Below are 7,093 nucleotides of genomic sequence, written 5' to 3'. Positions count from 1 at the left end.
CAACAACAACAAAAACACACACAAAAAAAACCAAAACACTATTGCTATGGGTTTGGACTGCCTAGTGGTTGGGTAATAAAAAGTGTTTTTTCCTGTCTGAATGGTTTGAAAGATGACAGCACAGTCAGGAGTGGCTCCGCAACGTTTTGTTGACTTTGGTCCAAATGAGTCCTCCCATGTGATAAGGCCAGTCCTCAGCCTCAGTTCTTTTAGTTCTGACAACACCACAACTGCCTGAAATCACCTCTTTCATGCCATCAAATGCCAAAGATCAGTTATATGCACATGGATTGAAAAAATGTTATCTAGTCTCTGTGGGGTAATATCTGTGATCTCTTTTGCATTTCTCACGCATACAGATATTCTTGACTTTCCAACAGTCACAGTGGACATTCTGTGAGTCAACTGACATTGCAACCATATGAACTAGTTTTAATAAATGTGTGTGACAAAAGCAAAGAAAATACTGCGTAAGAACTGATTTTCTTTTTTTTTTTTTCATTCTAATGGCCAACTAATAGAGCAGCATTTAAGACAACTTAATTGGTAGCTTAAACATTATCTTGTCCACTACTGAATTTGCAGTCCAAAGATTACCTCAGATATTTTTGTTTTAATTCGAAGACATATTTCAAGGGTTGTTTTTCTTTTATCTAATGAAATAATTTTTTTCTTTCTGCGGTGTGCAATGCACCAACACTTGTGAAACCTCTGAGATCTGCAAGAGCTATGGTGTTACTGAAAAGTATTTTACTTGCTAAATTTCATGCTGATACGAGAAAGTTTTCTGCCTCTGTTTCTACACAACTTTCCATTTTCCTTCTTGTCTTCCATTTTTCCTTTCTGCTTCCTTTTTTTCTTGATCTTAGCCTATTTCCATTTCACCAATTTGTCTTCAGCATCTCCAAGGAAAACAGAAATAATTAAGAACAAAATGTATAGAGCTCACAGAAGATGAAATGAAAAAAATACAGCTGGTCTGGTGTGCCAAAGAGGCGCAACTAATTGTGAGATACAGTATTAACATTTAAACATTTTTTAGAAAGGCCATGAGCTGGCCCAAACTTGTAACACGACCAATCAATTTCCAAGGAAAAGATAACACAGATCAGAAGACAAGATCACACTTCTGGGGGGAAGAGTGTAAAATTTTGTGAAGTGCTCAGTCAAAACTGTATTTATTATATGAAAATGATTCTCCTGATACTATCAGGCAAAATGAAGACCATGCAAATTCCTTTTAAGGAGCCTGTATATCTATCTCTAGAGAAATTAATGCTAAAAGTGATATTATTTGTATTTTTACATCAACTTTCTTCGGTGCTCCATTTATTAACCAGTAAAAATGAGAATATTGTAAAAACAGGGCATTATGTAGCTACAAATATTAAACAACTATGAATGCCCAAGCCTTAGTCTCATTAAAATCTGACAATTAGTCTGAAGAAAACAACCTCATACAGCAAAAAGCATAACTTTCGAAAAGAATGACAAAACACTGTAGGCTGAGAAACTACAAATAATCTCAAATGGAAAGCTGAAAGCTGGCTGTTCAACTGGCATAAGAACATTTAAGAACATTTCCTTCTTTTTTAGTCTGTTTGGAAAACTAAAGTATTAATATATTACCTTTTTTTTTTTTTTTTTTTTCCTGTAGATTTCTGTAGCTTTATGCTGGTGAGTTGTTGAGTCCATCCTGCTGAATTTTCCAAACAGAGGAAGTGAATAACCTACATTTTTCACCATATTAGCTTTTGCCTTGTATCTTTTTCCACAGTGGGATCAAGTGTGCTTCATTTTTGCTGTCAAGCAGACTCCTCAGCAGCTTTCTCTTTCTTATGGGTTAAGACTGAACATTCCATTTTATGTGACTATATTATTAAAAGATAATCAGTGTTAAGCTAAAACTGCAGTTACAACAGCTAGCATTGAACTCAACAAGAACTGAGGACAATAGCTAAGGTAAACAGGATTTTTTAAAGCACATAAAGATCATGTAAGTCTTGTCAGGTTACTTCACTGAGTATTTTAGCATAGGATTATTTGCCAGAGCCCTTGAGTTTCAGCTAGCTGTTTATTATTCTTGAAAGAGTATGATTCACAGTTATTAAGACTGTCTAGCAAAAAGATCACTATCACATGAACTGGAAGGTGAGTGAATGACTACAAACCAAAATAATGATGAATGGCAGTGAACAGAGGCAGGAAAGAAGAGTGTGAAGACAGCAGTGTTTGAGGTGTCTTTGGAATCATTACCATTTAGCAGCCCCATTACTGATCAGGAATATACGTATAAGAAGAATGAAACTTTAAGAATGTTGTAAATAAATAAGAGCACTAAGAACCAAGAACAGCTGAATAAGAAGAGACAATAAATTTATTATGGGACAACTATCTTCACACAGGAGGTTCATTAACCGTGTGTGCCCAGTACTACTTGCTAATGCCTGTTTTTTTACTGGCAAATCCTAAACAGGCTACATTCCAAAATCTAGGGCCTCTAATTTTTGTATCAGCTGTATATGTTGTGATGGTTGTGCCCTTACACACTCCCCCAAAATAAAGATACCAACTACTATGAATTGAAAACTTAGGTGAAGAATTTCAGCATGGCAGGTGTTTCACATGCTCTAAAAGTGTACCCACTCAACAGCTGATCAGCCCCAAATCAAGAAAGCTTAAAAAGTGATAAGCCTGTTCAAAAAAGCAAACAAAAAGAATATCCTGAAACTCTTCCTTTCTTGTTCTTCTGGTTTATCAGGAGGTCTATATTTTAGATGCTGTTTTCCCAGTGTAATTCTACTCAGATCTTGAAAAATAGCCAATTGTAACTGGTGCCAGTGATGTTTTCCAAATTATTTTCAAAAGTGTACCAATGCAGCATTAATTACAATATTTTGCTGAAAATACCACTCTTGTGTATATATTAAAAAGAAAATAATTCAAAATCTTTGGGACAATTATACTGATTTTTTTTTTTTTTTTGAGTTGTTGCTGTGATCTGAGGTGCTAGGAATAATAGTCAGTAGGACTATGAAGTTGCCAGTCTTGACACTTCCACAGTAAGGGCAAACATAATATCCGTTCATCTTATCTGGACTGGGTTTAAGTAAATAGCTTTCATTCTGCATGCTTTCAAGATCAGATATTAGGAAAAAAAAATCTAAACTATGCTTATAAAAAAAGGAAATGCAACATCCTTCACCAGTATTATAGATATGATCCTGCAGTTCCAATTCCCAAGGACATTGAATGAGTATGGAGCAGTGACTGGCATGGGGAACTACTCTTCAGCTGGAGTTAGCTGAGCATCTCTAAAAATCTCTATGGTATTTACACGGAAACATAATTATCAGCATATGCAGATAAAGCCTCCAAATGTGACAGAACAATATGAAATCTTTTTTTATTTTTTTTTTCCTTGACAAGTACTAATCAAATAACTGCCTTTGAGATAGTGCACTGTAGCTCTTGCCTTTTTTTTTTCTTTAATCCTAGATTCCTGCAATATCATGACCATCTTCTTGAGCCACACTTATATTTAACATTATGCTTATTTTGAACCTGCATCTTTTCTCGAAGAGATTGCAACATCTTGCTAGAGCTTAATACATGGAAACACTCATATTGGTCCGAAACAGTGTCTGTCTAGCACAGTATCTTTCTCAGCAGTACCAATCAGCGAGGAGTGAAGGATGACCATGAAAAAGACAGCAAGATAAAAATGAGCTTTTAATTGATGTTTCTTCCTGGTATCCAGCAACCAGCAGCTTAGGGACTTCCTCTGCCACAGATTGCTTCTCAGTAAATAATCTACATTGGATTTTTAGCCATGCCTCTAGCTGTGATTATAAAACCCCTAAAGCCAGTATAATATTGCATACAGATTTCGGAATTAAAAAAAAAAAAAAAAATATAAAACAAATCAATGGAATTTTATGAGCTAATTCACTTTTATTTCTATTTGTTTCAAATATGTGTACCAAGCTGATACCTTTCACCAAACATCTGGGGAAAAAAAGCCTCCACCCTTTTGCATCCTCTGGGGGAGTGCTACAGTCTCCCTAAGAAAGGAGCTGGGAGAAATTTGCTCATGCCAGTATTTTCTTTCCACTTCCACGTCCACCAGAAGAAGAAGGAATAGATATTTCATGTATGCTGCTGATGGGGTTTATGCAGTACCCCAGTAGTTTTTCCTAAGCCTTTAGATGATGATGGAGAAGATCAGACTAAGATCAGCACACTGCCTCCGTGACTTATGAAAAAACATGCTGCACTGATAACATTTAACACTGTTCTCTTCACAACTCCTCAAATGTACCAAAATTATCATTAAGGTATTCTGGCTGGCTTTATATTTGACTTCCTGGTGTTTTGTTCCCTTGCCACTTGCACCAGATTTGCAATCGGAAATAACACAGTAAAAATACACTCCGGTTCCCTTTCTGGGATGTTTGTTGTTTCTGTTTACTGCCACTTCCCCAAACACAAGCAGAGCCCCCGACATATTGGCTCCTCAGGCTCCTTTCCAGCCCTGCAGCTACCACCGCCCTTCCCAGCTTTTTTGGACTACGTTGACTATGAACGGCCCTGCTTCCCTGTGGGCAGAGGCCGCGGCTGGCCCCTCGCCTCGCTGGGGGGGTGTTTTCACTGCCTGCCCCATCAAAGCCCCCTCTGTTATGGGAACGGAGGCCGCTTCCTCCAAGGCGGAGGCCGCCGGTGGGAGGCCGGGATCAGCAGGGCGGTGCACTGAAAAGAAACGTCCCTTTGTTCAGCTGGGACTGCTTCAGGCCGCTGCTGCCCCCCGGACAACTCTTAGATGGAAGCCCCCAAGCTCAGTGGCCCCTCCAGGCAGTGGAGCTGAAGCCCAGACCTGGGCTTTCACCCCGGCCCCCAGCCTTTATCCTGGCCCATGGCCTCCACCCTAGCACCATCACCGAGGGTATGAGCGTGGCCTGCAGGGCACAAGGTGCTTGGCCACAGCCCTGGCTAGGCCAGGGCGTGGTGCCTGCGTGCTGCTTTGAACAGCCACAAGCCTTCATATGTCTAGGAAAATCCTGTTTATTGTTGTTGTTGTTGTTGTTGTTATTATTAAAATGGGGGTCTGCCACAAAATTGAAGACAAGACCTGGTGGGACAGATGGATTTGGCCCTAGGTTCTTGCACCAGGCTTTGCTGGGTTTGGGCATTTCCAGAGTGAGGAGGGCAGATGAGCTGCCATCTGTGTTGGTGGTGCAGCCTGAGACTTTAATACATGGAAATGATAAAAGCTTAGCAGGGTCCAGGCTGACACACGGTTACACTCTTCCATTTAGCTCTTGAGAAAAGAGGTGGGCAGAGCGTTGAAATGAATCTGCAAGACCAAGTTGCCTGGGTTACCCGTGTTCTCTAATTTAACAGAATTTAGAGGTCGAGGAAATGGGCATACATTTCCTACTGCTGATGGCAGATCAGGCATCAAGAACTGTGGCCTTTTTAATTTTTTTATTTTTTTTCCCAAGTGAAGGAAAAACAGCTACCTTTGCTTTAACATAGATAACGTTATTTGTGCCCCAATTTGCCAAGCTGTACTACATCATCAACACTGTTTTTTTTTTTATTTCCTTTTTTTTTTTTTCTTATATATTTTAAATAATGGTCACATTTAGAGATAAATCAAATGCAACACGTTTTGTCTGCAGTTTTAAAATGCAAACTTTCACATGTATGCCTTATGTGCCATTGGATTTAGGGGGGTTAGAGCCAAATATTGTGCAGATTTTAGACTTTTTCAGGGAGTTGTTTTTTTCCTGATGTGAAATGCACCACAATCCAGAGATTTCTGCTGCTGGAGGGACAATTTGGCCCAAGGAGGGGTTTAGAAATTTGAATGTAAAGACTTGGGGCCATCAGTCTCCTGACTTTAGGGTCGTGTGGTGCCAGCAACGTGAGCAAGGTGTGTTCTGTATTTGGGGTGTAATGAGAGAAGCAGGACTTGTTTCCTGGATTAATAATTCAATTGGAAGTTGGGGGTAAAACAAAAACACAACGGGATCCTGTTAGGTCCAGCTGTTTCCACCCCTGCACACCCCCGCCTTTCACGCATCACTTTCTCCCTGTCTGAAAGCACGTTCCCACCCCCGGAGGTAATGGCAGGGTGGGGGCAAACACGGAGCGGGGAGGCTGGAAATGAGCAGAGGCAAGTGGTCAGAAGTATCACGTTTCTCAGGGTGTCACACACCCTAAATTCAATGATCCCTTCACGAGAAGCACCACTAACAACTTTTCTCTAACAAATTTTTTTTTTTTTTTTTTTTTTTTTTTTTTTTTTTTAGCTCGGGACTTGTGTACGGTGCCAGAGGCTTTTTTAGGTGCAGATCTGGGAGGGCAGGAGCTAAGGGGCAAGGACGTCGGGGCAGGGACCTGGAGGGACAGGACAGCGTGCTGGGACGCTCTGTCTGTGAGTGAGAGAGAGAGAGAGAGAGAGAGAGAGAAAGAGAGAGACCGCGTGTGTGGGGTTGTTTTTTCCTCTCATTCCTGGGGTCTGAATGGAAAGCACGTCGAGCTGTAATTAAGACATCTTGGAGGCGTACTTAACTTATGACGTGTTGCTTTTCTTTTCCTCTCGGTGAGAAAGTGGCTCTCTCTTCCCTGAATCAGGTCCTCTGCCACCCAGAGCCACAGAGAGACAGTCGGGACATAGGCACACACACTCACACGCTAACTTAAGGTGAGCACCATAAACTTCTTCTGCACTTCGCTGTCCTCTCTTTCAAACTGTTGGAGAGTTCTGAGAGCACCTTAACTCGGGAGCTCTGTGCAAGGTAAAGAAACTATCGAACTTTTGGGAAGCTTTTTACTCCTTTATTGCTTTAAGTTGGATGGGGATGCAGTGAGCAACGGCTGTAGCATCAGCTGTGGGGCTGTACTGAAAGGATTTTCAAGCGATCTAATTTGGCAGCTAAGGTGGGGGGAGAGGGCAAAAGACGGATTGAAACTGGCTAAATTTGATGCATTTAAGTACTCAGTTGTTACCAAAGGAGAGATCATGTTGCAACTGCAGATTCAGACTGAAATACAAAAGTTGTATACCTCTGGTCTCCAGCTTCTTCCT

At 40.6% G+C, this 7,093-nt stretch overlaps 1 protein-coding gene across 1 annotated transcript in view; it reads left to right on the top strand.

The window, feature by feature from the left end:
* Nucleotides 1-6,420: 6,420 nt before the first annotated feature.
* HAPLN1 (hyaluronan and proteoglycan link protein 1) overlaps nt 6,421-7,093 on the top strand; it is a gene marked incomplete at its 3' end in the record, with an annotated part of 58,479 nt that continues 57,806 nt past the window's right edge. The window contains exon 1 of the mRNA XM_082784112.1: nt 6,421-6,439. The remainder of the gene's footprint in view (nt 6,440-7,093) is intronic.

Source organism: Aythya marila (genome assembly GCF_965140915.1).
Source record: "Aythya marila genome assembly, chromosome: Z".
NCBI lineage: Eukaryota > Metazoa > Chordata > Aves > Anseriformes > Anatidae > Aythya > Aythya marila.
Note: the sequence above shows the minus strand (reverse complement) of the source record. Positions and strands in the feature narration are given on the sequence as shown.